Raw genomic sequence first — 12,244 nt, forward strand, 5'->3', positions numbered from 1 at the left:
TATTAAAGTGAATTATTAAAGTATGAATTATTAAAGTGAATTATTAAAGTATGAATTATTAAAGTTAAAGTAAAGTAAAAATAAAGTAAAGGTAAAGTTTAAGTATAGTAAAAGTATAAAACTATGTACGTATAATACGCGTATAAATATATATATATATATATATTAATTTAAATCGTTATATATATTTAATAAAATAAAATATAAATATCGTTATCTTTATCATACTAGTTAAGTAATGAGTTGTCAAAAGTGGTTCTAGATATTTATAAAAGTTATATACGTTTTAATAATAAAGTTCTTTTTAAACTGAAAACGTTTTTGTACGTTTGAAACTAAATAGATCAATCGAGTCTTTATGAGATTCAATCTTCCACTATCCTTTGTCTAGTTCTCAATGATTGACAATTTGTTCATATTTATAAATCACTTTACCATTTTCCGAATATTGTTAAAATGAAAAGATTTCTCAAATCAACGTGGGCCTTTCAACAGAGACTTGTAATCATAATTCAATATATCTGATAATTCAATCATTTGATCTTATCTTCTAATTCCATTGATAAACATTTTGAAACAGATACAATCATATAAAGTATTTAATCTAATATTTTGTTTACGTTTCAAGTTATAATATATATACACATATACATATATAATCATATTCGTTTAGTGGTTCGTGAATCGTTGGAACTTGGTCGAGGTTGAATGAATGTATGAACATAGTTTAAAATTCTTGAAATTTAACTTAACAAATATTGCTTATCGTGTCGGAAACATATAAAGATTAAAGTTTAAATTTGGTTGGAAATTTCCGGGTTGTCACACGTCGCTCCATGTATCTGTTCAGCAAGTCTGGTAGTTTTGAACACTTGAACGAATCCAACTTCAAACAACCATAACTTATGAATCGTAAACATTCAAAACACGTATCTTATATCATTGGAAAGCTAATTTAACAAGGAATACAACTAAACACTTTTCATCAAACAAAAATATCATTTACAATAATCGAATTCTTGTCGATTGATCATTTAAAGCTCGTTATCAAGGTTTCAAGTTCGTAAAATGCATAAGATGATTCGGGAACTTACTACACATATATAATACACCGTTTCATAGTTAATTACACATACAATACTACTAAACACTTACAAACAACATTGCAAGGCTTTTAATGCATCAAAAATCACATTCAAGGCTACCAAACCCTAACCAACAATCATAAAATCCTTAATCATGTTAATGAGGCTTTTCCAAGTCAACTTACATACCAAATTGAAGCTAGTGATGCTAGTAACACATTTAATACATGCACTTTTAACATCTAACAACGTATGATCCACCAAAACTCAAGATTAATCACACCCATTTCAAGTTTAAGCTAGTTACATCAAAATGACAAGGACAAGCATACAAATTATATATTCATGTTAGACTTGAGCCATAGACACTAATTAACACTTCTATAAGTTAAAAACATCAAGAACACAAAATCTAATGTTTTTAGAAAATTACCCAAATGCAATAAAGTTGGTATGGATTTGAAGAGGAAGATGCAAGGATTCCCAATATGTAATTTATTCGAATTGATGCTTGCTAGATCTTGAATAGATGATGTATCTTGTTGAGTGAGTTGAGAGAAAATGGAAGTATCAAAAGTTAGAAAAGGGAGGTGAATGGATGAGTGGAGGAGAAGGGTTTGACTAGTTGACCTAGTCAAACCTTTTATCCTTTGGCAGGTTTAGTCCCTCAAGTTTCAAAGCGGGTGCGTGAATTACCTAAACGGGATAATTTAAAACGCGTTTTAACGGAAGATGTTATAATCATATAACGGACTTTAAATAGTTAAACGAAAAGTAAACGGAAAAAGGCGGGATGTTACATTACCTACTCCTTAAAAGAAATTTCGTCCCGAAATTTAAGTAGGCGTAGTAGTCGTTGTTTCTTCCTCGGGATCTTGCGTTTTCGAATCCACGAATAAATGAGGGTATTTCTTTTGCATTTGATCTTGCCTTTCCCAAGTAAACTCGGGTCCCCTTTTGGCATTCCAACGAACCTTAACGATCGGAATTCTACTTTGTTTTAGCGTCTTGACGGAGGTGTCCACAATTTCAACCGGTTCCTCCATGAAATGAAGTTTGTCATCAATAGTAAGTTCCTCGAGAGGGATGACGAGTTCGGGTTCGACAAAACACTTCTTCAAGTTTGATACATGGAAAGTAGGATGAACGGAGCTCAATTGAGGCAGAAAGTCTAAACGATAAGCAACGGTTCCAACACGTTCCAAGATTTCGAAAGGACCAATATACCGCGGATTTAGCTTCCCGCGTTTCCCGAAATGAATTACACCTTTCCAAGGTGCGACTTTTAACATCACGCGATCTCTGACTTGGAATTCGAGTTTGTTGCGTCTTTTGTCGGTATAGCTCTTTTGACGACTTCGGGCCGTCCTAAGCCTATCTCGGATTTAAACGATTTTCTTGTTTGTTTCATGAATGAGTTCGGGTCCGGTGATTTGTATGTCGCCTACTTCGGCCCAACAAAGAGGAGAACGACATTTTCGGCCATATAACGCTTCGAATGGTGCGGTGTTGATACTCGCATGATAACTATTGTTGTAGGAGAATTCGGCGAGAGGCAAGTGCTTGTCCCAAGCTTTTCCAAAATTGATAACGCAAGCTCGTAGCATGTCTTCCAAGGTTTGAATTGTGCGTTCGCTTTGTCCGTTGGTTTGTGGATGATATGCGGTGCTCATGTCTAAACGCGTTCCCAACACTTCTTGTAAAGTACGCCAAAATCTAGAAACAAAATGGACATCTCGGTCAGAAATAATCGATAAAGGCACACCATGACGGGCTACGATCTCTTTAATGTAAAGTTGTGCAAGTCTTTCCATGTTGTCGGTTTTCTTCATGGCTAAGAAGTGCGCGGATTTGGTGAGACGGTCAGCAATAACTCAAATAGTATCATAACCGCCCACCGTCTTTGGTAGTTTGGTGATAAAATCCATCGTTATCCTTTCCCACTTCCATTGTGGGATTTCGGGTTGTTGAAGTAGTCCGGATGGTCTTTGATGTTCAGCTTTGACTTTGGAGCAAGTTAGGCATTTTCCAACATAAGTAGCGACGTCCCTTTTAATGTTCGGCCACCAATATTGTTCTGATGTCGTAGCGTGGGGGTACGAAATAGTTTATATTTTACTAGGAAAAACTATTAAATACGATAAAATTTTACACAAAATATGACAAGTTTTAATTATTTATTTACAAATGGGATATACCTAAACCTTGCTACAACACTATAGGCAGTGTACCTAATCGTAGAGTAGTATAGTTTTTAGTAAGTCCGGTTCGTTCCACAGGGAGCGGGCTTATTGCACACTATATTTTTAAACAACTATATTTGTACAAAATATATATAATTATATATAATAATATATAAAAGGGGGTTTACCGTTTAATGACCGGTTTGTCGATTTATATTTTAAACGAAGCGTATAGTAAATGACGATATTTAAATAACAATATAAAATAAATAACAATAATTAAAATGACAATAAATAAAAGTACGAGGAAAAATGAAATAAAATATATTATGCTTATTTAAACTTCCGTAACTATGATGTTTGACGTTTTGATTTTAATTTATTGTCCTGGGTTAATTGTCCTTTGTCCTGGATGTATTTGAAACCTATCTGGTTTTTGTCCACAATAGTTCATCGATCATAATTATAAAATGCTCGGCAAATTTAACCTTATGCCCGAAGTAAAATATTCCAACTAACTGGGGATTCGAACTGTAACAAGGTCTTAATACTTTGTTTAATGAATATACCAGGTTATCGACTGTGTGTAATCCAAGGTTTTAATACTTTGTTAACAATTACACCAATTACCCTTTAATGTAATCCACCCCTGTTTTAATGAGTCCATTGACTATTAATCCATCCCCGTGTCCGGTCAAATGAACAATTATTAGTATTTATAGATATCCCCCCATCGTGTCCGATCGAGCGTATGTGGTTATTTATATCTATGTCAAATTGTAAATCTCTATATTAATTTAATGAGGTATCATTTAGTTAATATAAATCCCATTAATAGCCCATAGTCTAATTTCCACAAGTGTCGTTCTTTTGTCCAAACCCCAATTATGGTACAAAGCCCAATAACCCCATCTTTAATATTTAGCCCAACATCATAATTACTTCGGCTCAAATAAGCATAATAATAACTTAGTTACGAGACATTAATTTAAAAAGGAGAACATAACTTACATTGAGTATTTATCGCGTAGTGTTACACGGACATAATTTCGACTTCAAAAACCGTTAAAATAACCTTTACATAACCCGAACTAATCTAATATAAAACTACCCTATATATATGATAAGGCTAAAAAGGAACATATATTTCATAGCATTATTCCCCAAGAAAGACAAGATTTTAGTTGCAATTGTTCCATTTTCAAGTAATAATCGGTTATATTAAATAAGTGCGAAGACAAAAGGCGAAAACGACGAATTGAAGACACAAAGGTCCAAAAAGCTCAAAAGTACAAGATACAATCAAAAAGGTTCAAATTATTGATGAAGAACGTCTAAAAATGACAAGAGTACAAGTTACAAAATGCAAAGTACACGATATAAAATTGTACGAAAGGACGTTCGAAAATCCAGAACCAGGACATGAACCAACTCTCAACGCTCGACGCAACGGTGTAAAAATTACGAGTCAACTATGCACAAGAATAAAATATAATATTTAAATAATTCATAATAAGAATAATATTAAATAATAAAAAGTTGTTAATTGAGCATAGTTCAGGGGTCGTAAATGAAAATTCAATTTCTAATTTCGCCTATAAAAGGCTATGTAACGATCAATTGAAATATACATTTTTCTATCCTAAATCTATATATCGATCCATCTATCTATTATCAATATCTATATTCTATATCTCTATCATAATGTTAACTTAATAAGATATAACAATAATCTTAATTTTAATTTTAAATTATGATAATAATAAGATTTATGATAGAGATCGTTTGAGTGTGTAAGTCGAACTTATGTCCGTGTAACGCTACGCTATTTTTAATCATTGTAAGTTATGTTCAACCTTTTTACATTAATGTCTCGTAGCTAAGTTATTATTATGCTTATTTAAAACGAAGTAATCATGATGTTGGGCTAATTACTAAAATTGGGTAATTGGGCTTTGTACCATAATTAAGGTTTGGGCAAAAGACCGACACTTGTGGAAATTGGACTATTGACTATTAATAGATGGGGGGTATTGTCTAATTGAGTGACAACTCATTGGAGTCTGTCGAACCTATCTTCAAATTAATTATCCTAATAATTAATAATGATTATGGTTGTCCTATTTAGTGACGTTCATATGGAATCTATTATAATCATTTAATTAATTATTCGGGTTGGGTAATTGATTATTCAAACTGATCAAGTGGGTAAATTAATATTCATATCTAATCAAAACAGGGGTAGATTACATACAGTGATAACTGGTGTAATTGTTGACAGAAGTGATAACTGCGTCACAGTTTAAATCCTTAATTAGTTGGAATATTTGACTTCGGGTATAAGGGTAATTTGACGAGGACACTCGCACTTTATATTTATGACCGATGGACTATTATGGATAAAAATCAGATAGGTATCAAATAAACCATGACAAAGGACAATTAACCCGAGTAACAATTAATTAAAATCAAAACGTCAAACATCATGATTACGGAAGTTTAAATAAGCATAATCCTTTTATTTCATATTCTATCGCAATTTTATTTATTGTTATTTTATTTATCGTCATTTATTTATTTTACGCACTTTAATTATTGTCATTTATCTTTACGCTTAAAAATATAAAATCGACAAACCGGTCATTAAACGGTAAAAACCCCCCCTTTTATAATAATATTACTACTTATATATATATATATATATATATATATATATATATATATATATATATATATATATATATATATATATATATATATATATATATATATATATATATATATATATATATATATATATATATATATATATTTACATAAGTATAGTTTTATAAAAATATAGTACGTAATCACTAGCTCCCTGTGGAACGAACCGGACTTACTAAAAACTACACTACTCTACGATTAGGTACACTGCCTATAGTGTTGTAGCAAGGTTTAGGCATATCCCATCCGTAAATTAATAAAACTTGTGTCATATTTTGTAGTATTTTCTAGTAAAAATAATACTATTTCGTACCCTCACGCTACATCATCAAGTTTTTGGCGCCGCTGCCGGGGAACGCTAAAACGCTATATTTTTAATTTATATTTGTGAAAATATAAGTTTGTAAAAAAACGTTTAAAAAAAAAACGTAAAAAAAAAAAAAAAAACGTAAAAAAAAAAATGTAAAAAAAAAAAAAAAAAAATTATTTTAAATAAAAATATTTTTTTGTCTATAAAAAAAAATATTTTTTTTAGTTTTATTACCTTTAGATTTTTAGACTATATTCGCAACTTTTAGTATTAAGTTTAGTTTTGCCATAGTTATTTTTACTTCTAGAATTTTTAGGCTTTGCCGTAAAATCCCTTAAGTGCTTATTCCTTAGACTAAGTTTTAGGTGCTTTAGAATTTTACGACGCCGTATTTCGCACTACTTTCTTATTTTTATTTTTCGACGCCTATTTTTCGACCTTTTTATTTTTCAACACTTTTCGACGCGCACTCTTTTTCTCTCTTATTTCTCGCCATTCTAGTTTTTAGGACTTAGATTTTTTTCTACTTCTTCTCTAAATTTCTTAAAATTACGAAAATTTATTTTAAGTGGTTAAATTGATAGACATCAAAATTTTCTGGTTCGTAGTAATAGTTGGATTTGTACGTGGACCGGGTTATTGGAGCCAAACAGTACTCAATTATATTGAGACCAAACGAATCCTGCCCCTCTGCTGCATCTTTTAGCTATTCGAAACGTGGGCAAAAATCAGAAAAGTCTATTAATTGGATAGCTTATTTAAGTTTTTCTTATTATTTTTAAAAACTAATAGGATATTCAGTGAATGCACCGAGCAAGACGTTCACCGCCGGTCATACGTTCACCACCTGTAACTCGATCAAGACATCGTTTAACAAATATCGCCGCCGTTGATTTTTCTTTAGAATCGTCATCTAGTCGACCAAGTACTCCAATTCAAATTTCCGATAATCCATCTTTTGAACCCGATTTCACAACTAAGAACCCGGAAGATATTCAAGGACAATTCCAAGATCCTGAACCCCAAACCGTTAAATCAGAATCCTCTAGTGATTCGGATACAACAAATCCAATCATGGAAAATCTAGAACCTCTAAGTATGGAAGATCGAATGAGGGCTAAACGCACGGGCCAAGGTCACGCCATTATTAAACTAGAAGTTAATGCTCCAGATTATGAAATCAAAGGACAAATTCTACACATGGTAACTAACCAATGCCAATTCAGTGGTGCACCGAATGAAGATCCTAACGAACACCTTCGTACGTTTAAAAGAATTTGTACACTATTCAAAATCCGAGAAGTAGAAGACGAACAAATCTATCTCATGTTGTTTCCCTGGACTTTAAAGGGAGAAGCCAAAGATTGGTTAGAATCGTTACCTGAAGGGGCGATTGACACATGGGATGTCTTAGTTGAAAAATTTCTTCAAAGATTCTTTCCGGCATCTAAAGCCGTGAGACTTCAAGGAGAAATTGTTACGTTCACACAAAAGCCAAATGAAACATTATATGAGGCGTGGACAAGATTCGGAAGGATGTTGAGAGGATGTCCTCAACACGGTTTAGACACTTATCAAATAGTACAAATATTCTACCAAGGTGTCAACGTTGCTACACGAAAAGACATCGACATAACAGCTGGTGGTTCCATTATGAAGAAAACCACAACTGAAGCTTACAAAATTATTGATAACACAGCCTCCCACTCGCATGAGTGGCACCAAGAAAAAGATATTTTTCGTTCATCTAAAGTGGCTAGAGCCGATTATAGCCATGACTTTGATTCCGTTTCCGCAAAAATAGATGCTTTCGAAAGACGAATGGAAAAGATGAATAAAGATATTCACGCAATACGAATCAGTTGTGAGCAATGCGGTGGACCACACTTAACGAAAGATTGTCACATTGAACCAACGATGGAACAACGAGAGAATGTTTCCTATATGAACCAAAGGCCGGGAAATAATTATCAAAATAATTATCAACCGCCAAAGTTAAACTTCAATCGAAATCAAAACATTCTTTACAATCCAAACGGACCCAACAACAACTCGTACAACCAACAAGGTCCAAATAACCAACCAACTCAAAACAACACTTTCAATCAACAAAGACCTAGCTTGTATAAACCACCACAACAACCCGAAGAGAAAAAGCCAAATCTAGAAGAAATGATGGCAAAGCTGATTGAATCTCAAACACAATTCATTACATCTCAAACCCAAACGAACGAGAGGTTTGATCAGTCATTAAGAACTCAACAAGCTTCCATTTTGAATCTTGAAAAACACGTAGGTACTCTTGCTAGCATGACGAGTGAGAGGGAACAAGGAAAGCTACCGAGTAATACTGAAGTAAATCCTCGGAATGAGAATGTTAACATGGTGTCAACAAATTCTGAAAAACCAGCTCCAGAAGTTGGGAAGGTTTTAGATGTGAGTAACAATGAAGAAGTTACACCACCACCACCCGAGTATGTAAAGCCAGTGGTGACACCATACAAACCACCCATCCCGTTTCCAAGAAAAGGAGTTGAGTATGAGCAAGTAATAAGTAATAAAGATTGTGATACTTCTGGAAAGAAGAAGAAGAAAAAGAATAAGAAAGTACAAGAAACAAAAGCCGTAGAAGTAAACCCGGTGAATACAGTTCCACCAAAACCTCCACCTAGGGTAGGTGATCCGGGTGAATTTATTGTTCCTTGTCTACTTAGTGATTGTGTCATGTATAATGCACTAGCAGATTTAGGTGCAAGTGTAAGTGTTATGCCTCTTTCCTTATATAAGAGATTAGGTGTAGGTAAGTTAAGTCCAACGGATATGAGTGTTCGACTCTTTGATCAAACCATTAAGCACCCAGTTGGAATTGCTGACAACCTACCCGTTCAAGTAGGCAATTTAACCTTTCTAGTCGAATTTATTGTCATTGACATAGAAGAGGACCTAAACATTCCTCTAATTTTAGGTCGACCATTCTTTGCGTCCACCGGGGCGTTATTTGATGTAAGAAATGGTAGAATGACACTTAGTAGTGGTGAAAAATCGATCACCTTTATGATTCGAAAGTCTAAATCTCCACCAACCAAAACCGTCGAACCAACAAAAACGATTGGTAATAACCATGTTGTTTTACCAACTCCAACGGCAGTGCTTAACAATAATAAAACGCCTAAGTGTGGGGAAAATGAAGTAACACCTAATGATGACTTGATAATAAAGAACCCCTTTGTTGATACGAAATTAAATGACCCCGTTATTAACAGTTCAATGAAGAAACTTTTTAAACGGGCTATCGATGCTAGAAGTAAGGGGAACTTTAAGTTATGTAACCGGTTAGTATCCAATCTGTCGCCTAAAGAAAAGGCGAAACTAGTTGAATTTTGGGATATTACGGAAGAAGCCGGGCACTGGCTTAAAGAAAAAGTCACAGATAGGTAAGTTGATTATGGACCAAAAGAAATTGACGATGAAGTTAATCACAATTTCGACACCACAGCTACCTAAGTGTGGGGAGATTCAAATGTTCTAAGAAAATGTTATCTAGAGTTAGTTGTTCTGTTCTCGTGTAGTTCCGAGAATGGAATCCGATTGGTCTTTTCCGCTAGCAGACACTAAAGAACTAGTTTTCTCCCCCCATTCTGAATTTTTGTTTTTTTTAGGTTTTATATAAAATTAATATGCTTTTTAAATTTAAGTTTTGTGTTTTTTTTTAAAAAAACAAAATTTACTTTAATTCATTAAGTTTAAAAAATGATTTCTACAATTCGTCGTGAGTTAAAGACTAGGTCGTTGAGCCGAAATTGCTTTACCCGAGGGCGGGGCGACAAATTTTGTTATCATTTAATTTTATTGATCTAAAGTATGCAAAAAAAAATATATATATATTATATTAATTTTTGAACGTAGGGGTTATATACCAAACTTCAAAAATATGTATATATGTTTGTATTTTATGTTATGTACACAACAGGGTAAAACAGCGCACTTTCAAAGACTGTCATTAAGTTCAACAAAAAGCTACTAATTTTGATGACAAGGCGCAAAATATCAAATGTGATGTAAAATAATATGCTTACAAACTGGGTATTTTTAATCACTTTTCTACACTAATCACCCTCATGAATTTATAATTATAGTCTGATTTCATGCAAATGAGGGCATTGCATGATCTCAAGTGTGGGGAAGGGTTATAAATTCTCTCGGGTTTACACTTGGTTTATTTGCCAAATTTTGTAAAAATTTGAAAAATTTTCAACTAAATGAACTCAAAATCATGTTTATACATATTTATGAACGATGAAAACTAGGTGATAATACCGAAATTATCGTTACCTCGAAAAGGACATAAATTGAGAAACACCCTAAAACGCTTGAATTCATTTAAAATGAAATAGAAGAAAATAAAAAGGCAAAGAAAGAAACTAAGTGTGGGAAGAATGTACCAAGTTATTCAATTTAAAACATATATCACATATTTTTGTACAAGATTATTGCAGGTACTTTTGCTTTGGACGATACTAATCAGTTTTACCCGGTTTACTGTAATACATTTGAAAGAAAGATGGATCTACACGATGAATCAATTCCATCATTAAAAGGAAGTAAAGTCTTCCGAAAAAGACACGCGCTTCTTGATTTAGGTCATGAAGTTGTCGTCCAGACCAGCTGTAGGTTGACGAAAAATCTAGAAAAGTCATCTCTAAAATCAGCAGGAAATTCACGGACCTCAGCATCAAACAGGGTCGCCAAGTGGTCAGATTTATCCTAACCATGAGAAGGATTTATCTCGTACAATGGGGAGGCACCGTGCAAATTAGCTTGATAAGACTAATGAATCAGATCCCCAGAAAGGATAATCTCCTTAAAGATTAAAAATCAGCTTTTAAGACTGATATTACTCAATCCTTGAGATTGACCTTAAAGATTGAGAATTCAAACTCATGGAATTCAATGATATCTAAACTCGAGCTTGAACGAGAAAATATTTTGATCAAAAATACAAACCGATTTGTTTTCTGAAAACCCATTTTCAATGCGTTCATTACCATTGAACGTAAAATCCTAGGAATTCACCTGGAATTCATTAGGTCACCTGAACCAAATCGGGTGTCAACCGTAAGAACGGTGGTTGCATAGCATGGTCGGAGACAGGACCTTGTGCCAGACCGAAAAATCATAGGATGATCTTTACTATCGCTCCTACCAAGGATAGTTCTAGCATCCGACACGTTAAAAGACCATAATCAAATGCATGTCACGGGACATTGCCTTAACAGTTTCTTGTTCATCGCTTTCCTTTACAACCGGACGGTAGTTTGCCGAAAGGTAATATACGGAACAAGTAAACTGGATGTGTGCTTTCCGATACCGGGATAGCAGTGGATTACACGAACCTAAAAGTTTTTAGCCAAAATATTGATCCACAAATATATTTTGCAACACCGATGATGGATCAAATCAGAAAACTTGTCTAGGGTAAAATCTAGCTTGAATTTTCAAAAGATCAAATGTTTTCATAAAGATCCAATTTCCTTAAAGGATCTAAATTTTTATAGTCATGTGGGACTGTAAACCGCCTTTCAAATGTGCACTTTGCTTTGGAAACCGAAAGTAAATCGGCTATTTGATTGCAAGTGTCGTTGACCTAAACCCAAGGCAACTGTGGATGACACACCCACCTTTAACCATATCGTTACTATCATTGTTTATACCGCCATATCAAAATCACTGATGTATAAAGTGTGAAGAATAAAGAAGTGATTTGTATGTTTTTATTTCAAGACTATATTGCTTGAGGACAAGCAACGCTCAAGTGTGGGGATATTGATAAGGCTAAAAAGGAACATATATTTCATAGCATTATTCCCCAAGAAAGACAAGATTTTAGTTGCAATTGTTCCATTTTCAAGTAATAATCGGTTATATTAAATAAGTGCGAAGACAAAAGGCGAAAACGACGA

The 12,244-nt window shown here is 33.6% G+C and overlaps 1 non-coding gene across 1 annotated transcript; it reads right to left on the bottom strand.

Annotated features, from left to right (window-relative positions):
• Positions 1–7,742: 7,742 nt before the first annotated feature.
• Positions 7,743–7,849, bottom strand: LOC139865142 (small nucleolar RNA R71). Its single transcript, XR_011764666.1, has one exon. It is a non-coding gene; the product is annotated as a small nucleolar RNA R71 (small nucleolar RNA).
• Positions 7,850–12,244: the final 4,395 nt, after the last annotated feature.

Source organism: Rutidosis leptorrhynchoides, chromosome 8 (assembly GCF_046630445.1).
Source record: "Rutidosis leptorrhynchoides isolate AG116_Rl617_1_P2 chromosome 8, CSIRO_AGI_Rlap_v1, whole genome shotgun sequence".
Lineage (NCBI taxonomy): Eukaryota > Viridiplantae > Streptophyta > Magnoliopsida > Asterales > Asteraceae > Rutidosis > Rutidosis leptorrhynchoides.